This window comes from Pyrus communis, chromosome 2, assembly GCF_041283825.1.
Source record: "Pyrus communis isolate YQ-2024b chromosome 2, ASM4128382v1, whole genome shotgun sequence".
NCBI classification, from domain to species: Eukaryota; Viridiplantae; Streptophyta; class Magnoliopsida; order Rosales; family Rosaceae; genus Pyrus; species Pyrus communis.
This window is the reverse complement of record NC_142566.1, coordinates 28,000,649-28,019,694: the sequence shown is the minus strand read 5'-3', so window position 1 is coordinate 28,019,694 and position 19,046 is coordinate 28,000,649. Positions and strand designations below refer to the sequence as shown.

Sequence of the window (19,046 nt, the reverse complement as noted above, 5' to 3'; positions counted from 1 at the left end):
ACCGATATGGCAGTAGTGAATGAAGATAAAGGTTTCCTAGACCAGGGGATGGTAGGTGTGGGAGTCCCAAAACTGTACGTGCTGGACTCCATCTCCAATTTCCTTTGACATTAATTCATATGGCAATAATTATTGCAAATACTATTCGACATCAAACCCAAAACTAGTTGGGATGAAAGTAGATGCAAATTAATCTTTGTTCAACCTTCTGAGTTTTTACTAGAATAACAATCTTTTTACTTGTACTGGCCCTCTGCTTTGATATCTGCAAATACTGAAAACTGGTTTAAGCTGCCTTAAAAAGAATATCAAGTTGAGTTTAAGTGTCGTTTAAATTTTCTTATTTATTTTATGTCAGCTGCTTTTCATTACGTTTCTCCCTGTCTCTCTAAACTCTTTTGTCCTTCTTTTTCAGTGAACCAGTGGGTGGCTCCACATCAGCACCAAAAACGATCGAAATCAAAGTAGAATTGCAAGGAAGGCTGACAAATATAAAGAGTCAGTACAAATTTCGCATCGATCAAACTGATAAGGAGTCTATTCTGAGGGTACTTCTAGTGTACAAGAAGGCCCAGCTACCGTAAGGTTATTTCTTTGCCACTGATATGGCAGTAGTGAATAAAGATAAAAGTTTCCTAGATCAAGGGATGGTGGGTGTGGGAGTCCCGAAACTGTACGTGCTGGACTCCGTCTCCAATTTCTCTTGACATTAATTCACATGGGAATAATTTTTGCAAATACCATTCGACATCAGACCCAAAACTAATTGGGATCAAAGTAGACGCAAATTAATCTTTGTTCAACCTTTCGAGTTTTTACTAGAATAACAATCTTTCTACTTGTACTACCCTCTACTTTGACATCTGCAAGTGCTGCAAATTGGTTTAAGCTACCTTAAAAAGAAAATCAAGTTGAGTTTAAGTGTCGTTTAAATTTTCTTATTTATTTTATGTCAGTTACTTTTCATTACGTTTCTCTTTGTCTCTCTAAACTCTTTTGTCCTTCTTTTTCAGTGAACCAGTGGGTGGCTCCACATTAGCACCAAAAACGATCGAAATCAAAGTAGAATTGCAAGGAAGGCTTATAAATAAAAAGAGTCAGTACAAATTTCGCGTTGACCCAACACATAAGAAGTCTGTCGTGAGGGTACTTCTAGTGAACAAGAAGGCCCAACTACCACAGAATTATTTCTTTGCCACCAATATGGCAGAAGTGAATGAAGATAAAAGTTTCCTAGACCAAGGGATGGTGGGTGTGGGAGTCCTGAAACTGTATATGCTAGACTACGTCTCCAATTTCTCTTGACATTAATTCATATGGGAATAATTATTGCAACTACTATTCGACATCAGACCCAAAACTAATTGGGATCAAAGTAGATGCAAATTAATCTTTGTTCAACCTTTTGAGTTTTTACTAGAATAACAATCTTTCTACTTGTACTGCCCTCTGCTTTGATATCTGCAAGTACTGCAAACTAGTTTAAGCCGCCTTAAAAAGAATATCAAGTTGAGTTTAAGTGTTGTTTAAATTTTCTTATTTATTTTATGTCAGCTGTTTTTCATTACGTTCTCTCTGTCTCTTTAAACTCTTTTGTCCTTCTTTTTCAATGAACCAATGGGTGGCTCCACATCAACACCAAAAACAATCAAAATCAAAGTAATTGCAGGGCAGGCTGACAAATAAAAATAGTCAGTACAAATTTCGCGTCGACCCAACTCATAAGGAGTCTGTCCTGAGGATATGTCTAGTGAACAAGAAGGCGCTACCGGAGGATTATTTATTTGCCACCAATATGGCAGTAGTGAATAAAGATAAAAGTTTCCTTGACCAGGGGATGGTGGGTGTGGGAGTCCCGAAACTGTACGTGCTGGACTCCGTCTCCAATTTCTCTTGACATTAATTCATATGGGAATAATTATTGCAATTATTATTCGACATCAGACCCAAAACTAGTTGGGATGAAAATAGATGCAAATTAATCTTTTTTCAACCTTTTGAGTTTTTACTAGAATAACAATCTATCTACTTGTATTGCCCTCTGCTTTGATATGTGCAAGTATTGCAAACTGGTTTAAGCTGCCTTAAAAAGAAAATCAAGTTGAGTTTAAGTGTTGTTTAAATCTTCTTATTTGTTTTATGTCAGTTGCTTCTCATTACGTTTCTATCTGTCTCTCTAAACTCTGTTGTCCTTCTTTTTTAGTGAACCAGTGGATGGCTCCACATCAGGAAAAAAAAAAAAATCAAAATCAAAAGTAGAATTGCAGGGAAGGCTGACAAATAAAAAGAGTCAATACAAATTTCGTGTCAACCCTACTTATAAAGAGTCTATCCTGGAGGTACTTCTGGTGAACAAGAAGGCCCAACTACCACAAGGTTATTTCTTTGCCATCGATATGGCAGAAAAGTTTCCTAGACCAGGTGATGGTAGGTTTGGGAGTCCTAAAACTGTACGTGTTGGACTTCGTCTCCAATTTCTATTGACCTTAATTCATATGGGAATACTTATTACAAATACTATTCGACATCAAACCCAAAACTAATTGGGATCAAAGTAGAAGCAAATTAATCTTTGTTCAACCTTTTGAGTTTTTACTAGAATAACAATCTTTCTAGCCCTCTGCTTTGATATATGCAAGTACTGCAAACTGGTTTGAGCTGCCTTAAAAAGAAAATCAAGTTGAGTTTAAGTGTCGTTTAAATTTTCTTATTTATTTTATGTCAGTTGCTTTTCATTACGTTTCTCTTTGTCTCTATAAACTCTTTTGTCCTTCTTTTTTAGTGAACCAGTGGGTGGCTCCACGTCAGCACCAAAAGCGATCGAAATCAAAGTAGAATTGCAGGGAATGCTGACAAATAAAAAGAGTCGGTACAAATTTCGCGTTGACCTAACTGATAAGGAGTCTGTCCTGAGGGTACTTCTAGTGAACAAGAAGGCCCAGCTACCGCAGGGTTATTTCTTTGCCACCGATATGGCAGTAGTGAATCAAGATAAAAGTTTCCTAGACCAAGGGATGGTGGGTGTGGGAGTCCCGAAACTGTACGCGCTGGACTCCGTCTCCAATTTCTCTTGACATTAATTCACATTGGAATAATTTTTGCAAATACTATTTGACATCAGACCCAAAACTAATTGGGATCAAAGTAGACACAAATTAATCTTTGTTCAACCTTTTGAGTTTTTACTAGAATAACAATCTTTCTACTTGTACTGCCCTCTGCTTTGATATCTGCAAGTATTGCAAACTAGTTTGAGCTGCCTTAAAAAGAAAATCAAGTTGAGTTTAAGTGTCGTTTAAATTTTCTTATTTATTTTATGTCAGCTGCTTTTCATTACGTTTCTCTTTGTCTCTCCAAACTCTTTTGTCCTTCTTTTTCAGTGAGCTAGTGGGTGGATCCACATCAGCACAAAAAACGATCGAAATCAAAGTAGAATTGTAGTGAAGATTGACAAATAAAAAGAGTCGATACAAATTTCGCATCGACCCAACTCATAAGGAGTCTGTCCTAAGGGTACTTCCAGTGAACAAGAAGGCCCAGCTAACGCATGGTTATTTCTTTGCCACCGATATGGCAGTAGTGAATGAAGATAAAAGTTTCCATGACCAGAGGATGGTGGGTGTGGTAGTCCCGAAACTGTACGCGATGGACTCCGTCTCCAATTTCTCTTGACATTAATTCATCTAGGAATAATTATTGCAAATACTATTCGACATCAGACCCAAAACTAATTGCGATCAAAGTAGACGCAAATTAATCTTTGTTCAACCTTTTGAGTTTTTACTAGAATAACAATCTTTCTACTTGTATTGCCTTTTGCTTTGATATATGCAAGTACTGCAAACTGGTTTGAGCTGCCTTAAAAAGAAAATCAAGTTGAGTTTAAGTGTCGTTTAAATTTTCTTATCTATTTTATGTCAGTTGCTTTTCATTACGTTTCTCTTTGTCTCTATAAACTCTTTTGTCCTTTTTTAGTGAACCAGTGGGTGGCCCCACATTAGCACAAAAAAACGATAGAAATCAAAAGTAGATTTGCAGGGGAGGCTGACAAATAAAAAAGTCAGTACAAATTTCGAGTTGACCCAACTCATAAAGAGTCTGTCCTGAGGGTACTTCTAGTGAACAAGAAGGCCCAGCTACCGCAGGGTTATTTCTTTGCCACCGATATGGCAATAGTGAACGAAGATAGAAGTTTCCTAGACCAGGGGATGATGGGTGTGGGAGTCCCGAAACTGTACGTGCTGGACTCCGTCTCCAAATTTCTCGACATTAATTCATATGGGAATAATTATTGCAAATATTATTCGACATCAGACCCAAAACTAATTGGGATCAAAGTAGATGCAAATTAATCTTTGTTCAACCTTTTGAGTTTTTACTAGAATAACAATCTTTCTAGTTGTACTGCCCTCTGCTTTGATATCTGCAAGTACTGCAAACTGGTTTGAGCTGCCTTTCATCTTGGAGTTAGTTTTACTTTCTTTCTCCAAAATCTGCTCATTCATTTAACTTATTGCGGTAATTAAGCTTGTGTTCGCACCTAACGAAGTCAAATTTAAATTATAACTAGTTGTAGACAAGAAATTATTCTTTCTGTGCAATTTAAAAAGAAAATCAAGTTGAGTTTAAGAGAGCAGCTCTCCATTATTTGGTCACCAAATTTACAAATCATCAAAAGAAAAATTACTGGAAAAACGGATTCATTCAGTTCAATCATAATTTTACATGATCATCTAGAACAAAACACCATAGACAATTAAAGAAACACTAAAATTATTAAGAGGAGAAATTAAAAGCCGGTGAAAATCGTCTTACAAATCTTCATTTCATGCCAAGTTCTGCAGCCACTAAAATTAATAGTTATTCAAGTAGCTGCTTCCGAATAAGCACTGCGGCGCTGCACTCCTACAGGCACACAAATTCTATACTAGTTGGCACTTTTTTCTTGAGGTGTTGGATAGCATGATCTCTTGCATTCTCTTTCTCATTCTCCAGTAGGGCATCGCTATCGAATCCCCAAGGCCAACCCCAAAATCGGACAGGATTTATAACAATCTTCTCCAGTGCAACAGCATTCTTCACCAAGTACCTGACATGCTTTACGCAACACTTGTGACCCCGATACCCTGCTATTTCTACCACCTTGAGGCAGTGATGGGGTTGTTTGGAAACTTTCTCTAGTACTGCCATGTCCTTGTTGGAAGTTCTGAACCCCAACTGCAATAAGGAAAGCAAACAAAACCAGATTCAAAACAAACCCCGTTATTCATTCTTTTGGTTCTTCGAGAATACAGGTAACAGAGAGATGAAAGGATATGAACGCACAAAAACATTCATACATATATCAACTTTTATTTGGTAACCTATCAATAACAAAGGCATACAATACATAAATACCCCCAAAACAAGGCTGCGCAAGTCAGGAGCTGCCTTCATGAAAGACGCTAAGCGACCGAGGGACAGACAGTAGTCGGCATCCACTAATAATTCCAAATGCTTTAGATTTGATAATGCGGGAAACACATGATTCTGATTGTAGACCTGAAAGCCAACAACAACTGAGTAAGGGACGCGACAACACTCGATCTCAACCAAATAACATGGGTTAAGTATGCTAACCGCTCCCCTGATGTCCAGCTTCAGGGTCTCTAAATGAGAAAGACGGCACGAGAGTTGACTGAACGCACGCCTTATGAATTCAGCGGCACATTATTGAAACTCAAATCTATTATCGGTCCACAATAAATAAAGGAGACAATGTTTACACCAGAGATCTCAATGAAGCTGAGATCAAGGCAATACTTTATCTCTAAATACTTCAATGCGATGGAGGGACCTATCACTCTTAGCTTGCCTAAATCTTTGGCAAAACTCAGCGACAAACGTTCTAGAACTGGACAGTTGGACAACAAGAACTCAACAGCATCGCCGGTCACACCAACATGTTTAAAGCGAACAACTCTGAGGGACTTGAAAGGAGCAATACTGTATCCACAAGGGCGTAGGCTTGGAAGGTTAGAAAACAGGCCCTTCTGCTTTTCCGGACCCAATAGTATTTTGTGGGGAAATGTGTAGTCATCATCACGGAAAGCAATTAAGTATGTCCAAAGCTCCAACTCAAGTACTTGAACCCTCTTTTACATTGCAAATTGGATCCATTTGGCAGTGGAAGCTGCAAAGTCGCGCTGCAGAAAAAAGCAAACCCGGAAGCGTTCAATGCATTGGCCTCTATGTTGGTACAGAACATGATCGACCCATTCGACGTAGAGGCGCCTTTCCCGGTCTCTCACTTGTTCTTCGAGGCCCAAGAAGCAGTACATAGCATCGCCTACTTCAAAACTAAAGTTGACCCTCCTTCAAAAATTTTTTTGGCTACACCACTGAAACTAACCATCGTGATTATTTTCCCTTTTTTCATTGACAACCATCACTAAACTTGCGTAGTCAATTGCAACAATTCTTCGTAAAGGGAAAATAATCATGATGGTGCAAGGAATAGTACAATTAAAATCAAAATATCGTCCAATGCCTGCAAGTCCCAATAAATAAATACAAGGCGTTCTACAACATTCAAATGACTTCAACATAACACTATTTCAAGTTCGGCTGACTATCTATTCAAGTCTTTTCCACCAAGTAATCATTGAGTCCTTGTTTAAAGAAGTTATCCTATAAGCCTTCTCGGCAAAATGAGGTATTCCCAATTGATGTTCGATGCGGTAAAAGTCGAACCACATTTGAAATTCAAAGTAACTAGCAGCCTTGTTTTCGATGTAACTAGCAGTCTTGTCTTCATTTAAGGGCCGATTTAATGTGGGCTGGAATAAATTTCCATTGGGCTTTTGGGTGAAAGTAATTAGAAGGCTTTTCTTCTGTCGGCGTCGTCTAGGGTTTTAGTTGTTACAGACCCTATAAAACGAGCACGATGGCTACCTACAATTAGTTAACCTTCAATTCGCAGACCTGAGTCTGGAGGCCGGAGCCGCCGTTGCAGAATATTACTATTACTCTCCTCCTCTTGGTGATCGCCCTGCTTAATATGGCCTTCTGAATTCAGGGAACTTCTGGATTCAGGGCCTGCATATGGACAGGGTGGTTACCAATGGGATGACGGTGATATTTAATTCATGATGTTGGCAAACTCGTCGGAAAATCGACGCCGGCGCTGGCAAACTCACCGGGGAGAGAGCTCTGAAGTGGCCGCCATACCACTCCTCTCGCGGACATTTCACGAAGAAGATAAGGAACACGAAAATTATGCTAAAGTTCAGTGCTTTTTGTTGTTTTACTTTGTTTTTGTGTTCTAGGGTTTCAGGGTTTGGTTGCTGCCTGCTGGTGACAGGGTTCGAAAGCTCGAGGATTTTGACCTTTAGCGAGGACTTGTTCTTTCTGTATGAATCAACTCTCAATTCTATGAAATTTCAATTTCGACTTCAATGCCTGTTTTGATGTTCGAGTTGGGATCTCAAATATCGCCTTTCTGAGATCGTGTTTTTCCTTCTTTGAAAACTGTCCCCGAAAGCCGTCATCTCCTTGCTCAGTCTACTGGTTATTATTTCCGGGCTGCCCTTCGGTCGAGTGTTTGCCACTAACTTCGCTTATCATGGCCTTTCAATTGAAATGGCACTAGATATGTTTTGACATGCTCGTTCTGCGCATTTGATATGTCTGAGGGCTGATATGACATCTCATAGTAAGGCTAGGATACCCTATGTATGTCGAATTTGGATAACGCCCCTAAGACTTGGTGTATTCTCCGTCGAGGGTGCAAGTCTTTCATCTCAGGTAGTTTCTCTAACAATTAATCATAAACTCCTTTCTAGTGTTAATCAGACAGCTTCTATGATGATTAAACCTTGATTCCCCAAATTAATCCAAGTTTTGATCAAATATCTGAATCAGTTTTTCGTGTTCTTCTTTTCTTCCGAAAGTAAATTATTTTTTCATAATTAGTTAGGCAATTGATACAAAAGTTTTTGTTTATTGTTAATTTCGTTTTTGATTTATTCATATTAGGGTTACAGATTAGATTGTTAATTTCGTTTTTTGCTTGTGTGTGTAATGATGTAAAGAGAGAGTAGTAGTGTTGCAGCAGCAAAATGAAAATGGGACAAGATATGTTGGTGGAAATCCTATCAAATCTGCCTCCCAAAACTCTGATGCGATTCAAATGCGTCTGTAAATGGTGGTATGCTCGCATCACCAATCCGGGTTTCACATTGAAGCACCTCTCCAACTCCGCCAACAACAGCCTCATCACTCTCGACCTTCTTTTCAAGAGATTAGTAGTGCAGCGGCAGCATGAGGAGGAGGAAACTGAACAAGTATTCCTGTTGCTGAAGTTATGCAAAGACGATGATAATATCAATGACGAGGATAGCAATAGCTACTCTCTTGTTTGTGTCCGATGAGCCATGCCTTCCAATGTGGCCAGATTAGGTTTGGACCCGCAGGAGGATTACAATTGGCCAGAACATATTGATACTGATTTTCATCCTGGATTTGGCTATGATCCCAAATCTAACGAGTACAAATTTGTGGCCTTTACTACTTATACTCAAGAGCTAGATGACATTATGACACTTACTACTCCACACAAAACGGGAGCATACACCATCAGTTGTGATTCTTGGAAAGAGCTCGACACCGTTCTTTAGAAGCTGAAACTACTTTGTTTTGGCCTGACAGGTTCCTGATGTGCTTCAGGGGAATGTGTTTTTGGCTGGGAATTGAGCAAGATAAGGAAATATCTGTTAATGACACTTTTGATGACCCTGAAGGCGGGCGAGGTATTTCATAGTATACCCGAACCATCTGAGCTCCAACGATTACCCCTGCGGTGTGACCTTGATTTGAAGCTTATTGTGTAGAATGAATCAGTTTCTTATGGTTCACAATGATGGACGCGTAGTTTGCTTTAATCTTTGTACTAAAAAGCGTATGTATATTCCCATTGCAACACGAGGTGAGTTTGTTGGTTTTGTGAATAGCATAGTTTCGGTCAAGGGACGCAACCACAAGCCTGAGAGCATGGAGAATAATTGCTCAGACAAAGATGGAGATGCGATGGTGGCGGTAGACGGGAAGAGGGAAAGCTGCAGGAGGCGGTACACATATTCCGTTTAGGCCATTAACCGGTTGATGTTTCCCATAGAATCAAGAAGGTGATGGAGGGTCTCCGGGCAGAGTTTGGTGCGTTTCCCTGTAAACAGCAAGTTTGCTGTTTACATTAACTTTTGAGCTGTTATTTTTTTGTTTTCACGAAAGCTTCCATCTTAATTTCTTCTTGTTGGTTACGGGAATGTTCATATGATCCGTCTGTCTGCAATATTTGATGGATGCAGGTTCTATGCCATATTTGAGCCTCCTCTACGGGAAGTCGACGGAGGAAGAAGAAGAAGAGGAAAAAAGCTCGAGAACTGTTTAATGCTCTGGATGAGGGCATTACTAGCTTGACCTTCCGCGTAACTCGCTTTGCATTGTATGAAATCGACTACGATGACAAATCTCTGAATTCTTGGACGAAGATTGATGAAATCGACCATTAGACAAGTTCTCTGAATTCATATATAAACAACTCTGAGGTCGAACAAAGTTATAATATATCAATCATTTGCAAACGTGGAGTAATATATCAATATCAAAGGATCCAGGGAACGAAAAGGGAGTTATTGATAGTATATCCAATGAACCAATGAAGAGTTCTCTAGGCCGCAATCATTTTTTCATCTGGATATGCAGATAATATTGTTTGTTCAAAAAAATGATTCAACGTTAATTAAGGGTGAAGCTAAAGAGATCATCTTTTTGGACCATATTTATAGATCACATGATGATGATGTGAAGGTTGATGATTAAATTATTTTTTTAAACTATTAAAATAACCATTAATAATCATCTCATTTGATTTTAAAATGTAATCTAAAAAGATTATTTTCCCAGAATTTTTCATTAATTAATCCGCCCCCCTGGTTTAATTAGCGGTACAACAAAACACATCATTTCCTTGGAGTCCTTAATAATTATCACCCAATTAAAATTAAGTTAAATTAATCATATAAAAACAAAATATTTGAAATGCCAAAAATACAAAGGAATGGCGAGCAGAGACATGAACAGCCCTACAATCTATTCAGCTCTCATAGTCTCACTCTCTCCAAATGGAAAGGGCCAAAAGTCTGAGGTGTTTAGTTGAATGTTACCTGAACAAGTAGATGATGAATGATCAAGAGACAGAGAGGCACGTAAGAGGATCTTCGTCCATTGGGCCGGATATCTGATCTCTTCTGTCACTGACTGCTGGACCCTGTGACTTCCAATGATCAAGATACAAAGAAAGGCTCGTAAGAGGACCTTTGTCCATTGGGTCGCCTATCAGATCTCCTCTGTCACTAACTGCTGGACCCTGTGGCTTCCAATGATCAAGAGACAAAGAAAGGCTCGTAAGAGGACCTTTGTCCATTGGGTCGCCTATCAGATCTCCTCTGTCACTAACTGCTGGACCCTGTGGCTTCCAATGATCAAGAGACAAAGAAAGGCTCGAAAGAGGATCTTCGTCCATTGGGTCGGCTATCTGATCTTCTCTGTCACTGACTGCCGGACTTTGTGGCTTCCAATGATGAAGGGACAAAGAAAGACGTGCAAGAAGATCTTCCTGCATTGGGCTGGATATCTGATCTCCTCTGTCACTGACTGCCGGACCCTGTAGCTGGAAGAGTATTGGGAGATTCTCAGGACGAGTTTGAGGCTGAATATGAGGGCCTGCAGGAAAAATACCATGAGGCAAGGAAAAACGTGAATGCGCAAGGCTGACACGATCATGATCATGCACTGCTATAGTACTACCCATGTAATTACTGAGATCATAATTATTAGATGGCTCATAATTATCAGCTGACTCCTCGTAGAACCGAGCTGGATGTCGGTAAAAAACACAACTAGCTTGATCCAAATCATTCGTATTTTCCTTTATAGGTTTATTCCAATCTAGATTAACCATTGTTCTCATTGATGGCAAATGATGGCAAAATGTTTGAAAAGTGGAGAAAATGTCGGAGATTTTCTATTGAGAAATCCATCATTTCAACTCTCATAGTCTCACTATCTCCAAATGGTAAAGGCCAAGAGACTCAGGTGTGTGGCTGAATGTTACCTGAACAAGTAGATGATGAATGATCAAGAGACAGAGAGAGGCGCGTAAGAGGATCTTCGTCCACTGGGTAGAGTACTGAGAAATTCTCAGGACGAGTTTGAGGCTGAATATGATGGCCTGCAGGAAAAGTATTAGAAGATGAGGAAAAACGTGAATGCGCAAGGCTGAGAGGACCATGAGCATGCATTGCTATAGTACTACCGATGGAATTACTGGGATCATAAGCATTAGATGGCTCAGAACTATAAGATGACTCCTCATAGAACCGAGCTAGATGATGGTCAAAAACATAACTAGCTTGGTCCAAATCATGTGTATTTTCCTTTATAAGTTTGTTCCACAATAGATTAACCATTGTTCTCATTGATGGCAAATGATGGCAAAATGTTTGAAAGTGGAGAAAATTTCGGAGATTTTCTATTGAGAAATCCATCATTTCTTAGTCTTGTGGAGGATATTTTTATCTTAACATGAACAGCCCTACAATCTATTCAACTCTCATAGTCTCACTAACTCCAAATGGTAATGGCCAAGAGACTCAGGTGTGTGGCTGAATGTTACCTGAACAAGTAGATGATGAATAATCAAGAGACAGAGAGAGGTGCGTAAGAGGATCTTCGTCCACTGGGTAGGGTACTGAGAGATTCTCATGACGAGTTTGAGGTTCAATATGATGGCCTGCAGGAAAAGTATTAGACGACGAGGAAAAACGTGAATGCGCAAGGCTGAGAGGACCATGAGCATGCACTGCTATAGTACTACCGATGGAATTACTGAGATCATAATCATTAGATGACTCCTCATAGAACCGAGATGGATGATGGTCAAAAACATAACTAGCTTGGTCCAAATCATGCGTATTTTCCTTCATAGGTTTGTTCCACACTAGATTAACCATTGTTCTCATTAATGGCCTATAATAATCAGATTTTCTTGAATGTTGAAGTACTATAACTTCAACTTTATCCCCACTTTGCAATTTGAGCTTATCGTTCGAGAGTTGTCCTTGCCAAAGTATGTGCCAAAGATTATAGTTTGAAGGCTTATCCCAATATCCGCTGCCTAAGTAAGCCTGCAACTTGGTACGCTTGGTATTATTTATAACAGTAATGCCAAATTCAAAATTACTTCCAAATGCAAATTTGTGCGAGAAGCACAGAGTCAGCCCTTCAAAAGTACGACCATCATTCGGGGGAATATCAAAACTAACTGTATTGCCATGGCTAACAAATGCAAACCAATCAGGAACAAAATTCCCATAGAGTAAAATGCCACCAAATCCGCACGAAGTCCATCCCTACAAATACAATGCAAGTGTCTTATATATATATATGGATATCTACATGAAAACGTGCGTTTGTGTGTGCATGTGCACGATAAGAAGGTAATGAGAGGGATAGGGGGAGATACCTGTAGGATGTTCTTCCCAAAATCAGCTGTGAGATTGGTGCAGTTACTCATATCAATCAATGTCATGAAGTTTAATAACTTATCCAAGCCTGGAACCTCAATGAGTTTGGGTGAATCACTTACCTTCAACTCTCTCATTTTTGACATTTCCGAAAAATTGGGCATTGTTTCCAATGCAGGACAATTAGCGGCATACAGAAATTTCAAATTTGTTGGTAAATCAGGGATTGTACGAAGGTTAAAGCAATCATTTAACCTCAATGTTTCAAGCTTTGTAAGACCACTGAGGCTGGGTAGGATATGAAAATCATTCCCTCGAAGATCCAAAACTTGTAAAGAAATTAAACTCCCAAGATCCTGAGGGATTGCATCATGACCTAATTTCACACCGTTTAAGGATAAAAGAGTGAGATTCTTCAATCTAACTGTGGAAGATGGTATTTGTCTTATGGCTGTATGCTCTGCTTCAAGTATTCTCAATGATATCATCTCCCCTAAATCCTCATGCACTTCTCTGAATTCTAAACAATCGTTAAGAAGAAGAGTCTTAACATATTTCAACTTATAGAAATCCCTTGGAAGAGAACGAAGCTTTTCGCATTCTTTAAGGTTCACCAAAGAAAGTCTTTTAAGTTGACCAATGGAGGGGTGAATCTCGGACAAACTCCCACAATTTTCTAGTATCAACTCTTCAAGATATGGGACTTGTGAAAAGTCCGGTGATTGAATTAGAGATAGGGAATGACTGAGATTCATGATTTTCAACCTCTTTAGCAACTGTTACAGAAAACCAAAGGAAAATTGAAATTAATATCCAAAAGGAAGATGTCATAAAAAAAAAGAAGGAAATCCAAAAACAAATAAAAACAGAACATCATCATGTGTAATTGATCGTACCTTATAACCCTCCCAAACTTGTACCAGTTTGCTATACTGCATATCTAAAACTACTAGTCTTGGTTGATCAAAAAAGTCATCTGGTATGGACTTTAAAGGGCATCCTACCCAACACAACCATATTAACTCTTTGGGAAGATGTTTGTATTCTCCATTGAGCTGAACGTATTTGAGATGAAGGAATCTCAGTTTCTTCATATTGGCAAATGCTTCTGTACTGAAACTACACAATTTAGAGCTTCGAGGCCAAGGATCACGGAAATTTAGAGCAAGTCCTTCAACTTCTTCAGTTCCCTGTTAACAAAAATGTGTAAGAAACGGATTATTTGCATATATTTACATGTATTATTATTCATTAGGCAAAATCACCTACGGTGAATATATTTACACGTAAATGTTGTTTAGTGTATAATAGACATACGTAGGTTACATATATGTTTTCAAGTACGATGCATTAATGCAAAATTTTATTGGGAATGTACTTACAGATTTATTTCTCAAGACATTGGCGACCTCTCGATGGTTCCACAACCTACTCCATTTTCCAGGGTGATCAAGAGATTTTTTAGAAATGATCACTCTGGCCATTTTTTGAAGCAAATCATGCATATTCAACTTGTTGCCTTCAACAGTTACAAGACATCGTTCACGAAGGACATTGATTCCTATTGTTCCAAAAAATCCGCATTGATCTAATATTTTTGCGACATAGTCCTTGTCATCTCCAATAAAGAAACAAGATATGTCAAGAAATATAGCCTTCTCTGAATCATCTAGCCCATCATAGCTTATTCTGAGTCGATTTACAATATGTCCATCTGGATATCTTCCCAATTTCTCCAATTGACTTTCCCACTCTGCCCACGATCTTTTAATCAAAAGAGATCCTAAAACTTCAAGCGCTAGTGGTAAACCTCCACAGTAAGAAACAACCTTTTCTGAAACTTCAAGATATCCTTCATCAGGACAACTATTTTTAAAGGCATGCCAACTAAATAGCTCAAGAGCTTCTTCTTCATTCATTTTCTTAGCCTGACATGCTCTGTCCACATTTAGTAGTAGACGTTCATCTCGTGTTGTTATGATAATTCTACTTCCAGGACCAAACCAATCATGACTTCCAACTATTGCATCCAGTTGTTCCTTTTATCTATGTTGTCCACGATGACAAGTATCTTTCTATGTCGAAATTGTTGTTTTATCAGACCGATACCTTCGGCAACACAGCTTATTTCATGCTTCTTTTTCAAGATGTCAGAAATAAGTTTTTTTTGCAAATCAACCAGATAATGTTTCCTTGTAGCATTACGAACGTCGGCAAGGAAACTTTTGAATTCAAACTGAGGATGAATTTGGTTATAAATGGCTTTGGCAGCTGTTGTTTTACCCAATCCACCCATACCCCAAATTCCAACCATGAGAACATCATTTGATCCACCACTTGAAAGATAACTGATAATATCTTGAACGCGAGAATCGATTCCAACTATGTGCTTGGCCACATGTAATTCGTTAGTGCTGGTGAGCCATTCACAAATATTCTCGTCAATAATTTTTGTAATGAACTCTGCTTCGGGCCTGAAAATTGAATTCATAAGCATTAGTGGGACTCAATAAAGGCTCGGTAGGAGATATCAGTACATAACAATTTTCTTTCCTTCTTCCCTTCACATAATATATGTGTGTGTATGTGTGTATATATATTAACTAGCTACCAGCTAGTATGTGATTTTATGACGAACTTGAATAAAAGAATTCATTGATAACTAAAAGTTAGGCGTATGAATTAAACTCCAATTATGGTTTAGGTTACTTATGAGAGATTAAGGTGTATTCATTAAGCATGTGAATGAATGTTTAGATTATGTAAAATATAAATTAAGCATGTCAATTAATTGAGAGATGAAGTCATTCACTAAAATTTGCAGCTTCTGTGAAGGATCAATGTGAGAGATTAAGGTGTATTAATTAAGCATGTTAATTAGAGTAATACAACTTAAATCTTGAAAAGCAGCTGAATGATTACCCATTGCTAGCGTTTTTAAGACGGTGGCCAGACAAATTTGCAGCTTTTGTGAGAGCCTCTCCCCACAGCTTTAGCCTTTCTTGTTTAGCTTCACGTTTCTTGTCATCTTTTTCTTCACGGATGTCCTTTTCATGGTTCTGAAATGCTTCGGCTAAATCTCCGTCCTGCTTCCTGACATACGAAGGATCGACGTGATAGAATATTGGCAAAACACGTCGCTGAAGTTCGGATCTGCACTCCATGATCTTCACCAGCTCGTCAAGACACCAACTCGAATCCGCATACCTCTTTGAGAAGATAATGACAGAGATCCTCGACTCTTCGATTGCACGAAACAGTTTCTCTTTTATTTCTTCCCCTCTTGGTAGATCGTCCTCATCAATAAAGACCTGGTACCCTCTGGCTTTTAATGCCGCGTGGAGGTGGCTCGTGAAGCCATAGCGCGTGTCTTCACCCCTGAAGCTCAAGAATACGTCGTACTTCCAGAGTTTGGACTGGGAGTAGGACGAAGAGGAGGCTTCGTGGGCTGTCATGGCGGTATCCACCGTTATGGCATAGCAGTGGCTCAGATCACAGACTGAAAAAATGGCAACAGCTGCGTTTTCGTTGCCGAAGGACGATACTTGAACGTAAGTCAAGATCTTGAGTCAACAAAAGCAAAAGTTTATAATATAATAATGTTGGCGTGTGGACCTGAAATGCGATATACTGCCGAGCGGGAAGGTGCAGGGAAAGAGAGAGGAAAAGAGGAAGGAAAGAAACATTATAAGACATATTAGAGAGATTTTATACTAACCAAAATACAGGATGTTATATCACGTGTTATTATATTAGAATAAAAATTAAAAAGTTGTAACAAAAATTTGCGGTACCATTCATTTACTTTTTATTTTGTCCTTATCGTTAAAATTTAAAGTTTTCAAATCATTTAATTAGGTTTTTTTTTTAAATTAATGATGAAACATATTTTCTAAAAAATTAATAATATAAAAAATAAAATTTATTACTGCTTATATAAAAATAAATTGTGTACTATCTATGTTTCCGGTAGAATGAAAAATTTCTCGAACTATTAAAATGATGGCACAACCCAGAAGAATATTAAAATGATGCTTTTTAAATATGACGGTAAAAAATCGTAATAAGATAGTGAAATGTCATCCACACGTCACATGATGGTGAAGAACAAACAATATTATGAGAGGAAGAAATATATAAAACTTTGCAATTGAAAAAAAATATTATCTCCTTCTTCCACTTGCAACAAACAAACAAAAAAATCACTTTAAAATATTCCGGTAGAAAAACCCATCACAGAACTAGCAAATTTAGGAGAGAGAAAGTGACCTGCACTCAAATCGTAAGTTCGCCCGAGAAATTTTCCAATTCAGAATCCAGATCGTGGGTTTTTTTCCCTTCAGGTGTTCAAATTTTGGGCTTGGTCGAGAATTTTCAAGCGATTTTTGTAACTTGGAAGCCATCTTTTATAATTTCATGGCCGGAGGGCGGACTGAAATGTAGGGGGGAGGAGTTGGAGGGAAAAGTACTTTGGTGTTCTTGGATTTATCGAGATGGAGGAAGAGGAAGGGAAAGGGTGTGAGAGAGAGAGAGAGAGAGAATAAAATTATTTTTTTAATGGTATTTTTTTTATTAAATTAACAATGAGGTCCAGACTCACCATTAGTTATGGAGGAATGGGGGAGTTTGGCGGAAGTGAGTCCTGCTAGCATTTCATTTTCAAGAATACGTGGTAGAGACAATTAAGATCTACCTCCTCCTATTTCATATGCAATGTCAATCGGCTAAATTGATCAGCTAATCGTTCAATATCTGCCTGTCAAAGATAATCGCTTTCGCGTCCATGAGATTTTGGTAATACTTAGGTAAATGTTATCAAGCCATGCAAAGCAGTACGCTTGGTATAATTAATGATTAACGAGTAAATACATCAAACAATCAACTCTTTAAAATTATGATCATCACTTTTAGGCATAACAAAGGCGGCTACATTCTCCTTATAAACAAACTCAAACAACTCAAGAATATCATAAATCCAATTAAGATAAATGTCACCGTAACCACAAGAAGTGCATCCCTATACATGTTGAAGAGTGCAAGGATCTCACATCAAATTTGTCAAAATTAAAGATGACTTATATTGTGCAATTTCCACTCCTAATTATATCAAAGTATTTTGTGATAAGATATTCACATATGAAGTGTTGTGCATGTTGGAAAATTCAAGTTGATAGCAAGTATTGATGTTGTTAATGATGGGTCCTTGTAAGGCATGTGATAAAATTTTCATTTTTCAAAGCTGTTTGGCAAACGTTGATAGATGAGCCCTTAACTTATATGTTAGCCACCATTAGTTAGTAAACATTACCATACCAACAAGCCACCGAAGTCTATGTGCTATATTATAAATAAAACGGGTCTCTATGAAAAAACACTTTGTAGAACGGATAAGCATTTTACAAACCACTTCTGTTTGTCACTTTTCTTTTCTAAAAGCCATTTTTGTATATAAGCACTTTACTAGGAGCACGTCAAAATTTTTAGTAGAGTTCTATCCTTTAAAAGCACTTATCATTTTTTTCTACCAACATCATCATAATGCTTTGAGAATAGTGTTTGAAAGCACTTTTAATAACTCTAAAAACTTCAACGAATTAGCTAAACTAGGAAAAGTTAACAAATTAAAAATTTTACCTCATTTTTTAAATTTTGTTTTTTATTCAAATTCAACTTTAATTCATTACTTTATACAAATTCAACTTTATATTCAAAGCTTCTTCATATTGACATACCGAAGATGTGTTGAGTTAATTGTTTTCTTTCTATTAATTAATTAGTTCGAATCCAAATGATATAAAAATAATAATAGCATGAAATCCTAATTGTCGAACTAAGAAGGCACACAGTACACCACTCCATTATGAAATTGGAAAAAAAATGTGAGAAATATAGAGCGTGCATGCCAAGTAATATCCATATGAACTTAAAGATAAGAAACTCTTAATAAGAGGACTGTTGAAAACGAAAATTGGTTACCTTCCGATTATTCATCTCTAAATATTGAATTTAGATTGTGAAGGAAATTAAGGAACATTTTTCGTATTTTCGAATGCTTCAACCGCTCAACATAAAAAAAAGATGTGCTAGAAAGAAAGAATCATGCTGTACAAGCAACAGCATCGGGAGACCAAATACTTGCATTTAAGGGCCGAATTAATGTGGGCTGGGATAAGTGGTCCATTGGGCTTTCGGGTGAAAGTAAATAGAAGTGGGAAAGAATAGAGAGAGGAGTACCGCCTCGCCTTACGCCTTTCTTCCGTGGGCGTCGTCTAGGGTTTTAGTTGTAACAGAGCCTATACGGAGCACGATAGCCCCTGTAATTCATCAACCTTCAATTCACAGACCTGACCGGAGTCTGGAGGCTGGAGCCGCCGTAGAAATATTACTATTACCATCCTCCTTTTGGTGATCGCCCTGTTTCATATGGCCTTCTGGATTCAGGGAATTTCTGGATTCAGGCCTGCATATGGACAGGGTGATTAC

General features: G+C 38.2%; 3 pseudogenes across 2 annotated transcripts; 1 reads left to right on the top strand and 2 right to left on the bottom strand.

Annotated features, from left to right (window-relative positions):
* Positions 1-4,683: 4,683 nt before the first annotated feature.
* LOC148698870 (uncharacterized) lies at positions 4,684-6,346 on the bottom strand (annotated as a pseudogene). The gene is made up of 3 exons (XR_015953133.1): positions 5,620-6,346; positions 5,266-5,541; positions 4,684-5,217 (listed from the first exon to the last, which is right to left on the bottom strand). The product of XR_015953133.1 is annotated as an uncharacterized LOC148698870 (transcript).
* Positions 6,347-6,831: 485 nt separating this feature from the next.
* LOC137747418 (uncharacterized) lies at positions 6,832-9,815 on the top strand (annotated as a pseudogene).
* Positions 9,816-10,438: 623 nt separating this feature from the next.
* LOC137746749 (disease resistance protein RPV1-like) lies at positions 10,439-16,179 on the bottom strand (annotated as a pseudogene). Its single transcript, XR_015960197.1, has 7 exons — positions 15,486-16,179; positions 13,946-15,037; positions 13,460-13,753; positions 12,563-13,339; positions 11,714-11,830; positions 11,153-11,269; positions 10,439-10,761 (listed from the first exon to the last, which is right to left on the bottom strand). The product of XR_015960197.1 is annotated as a disease resistance protein RPV1-like (transcript).
* Positions 16,180-19,046: the final 2,867 nt, after the last annotated feature.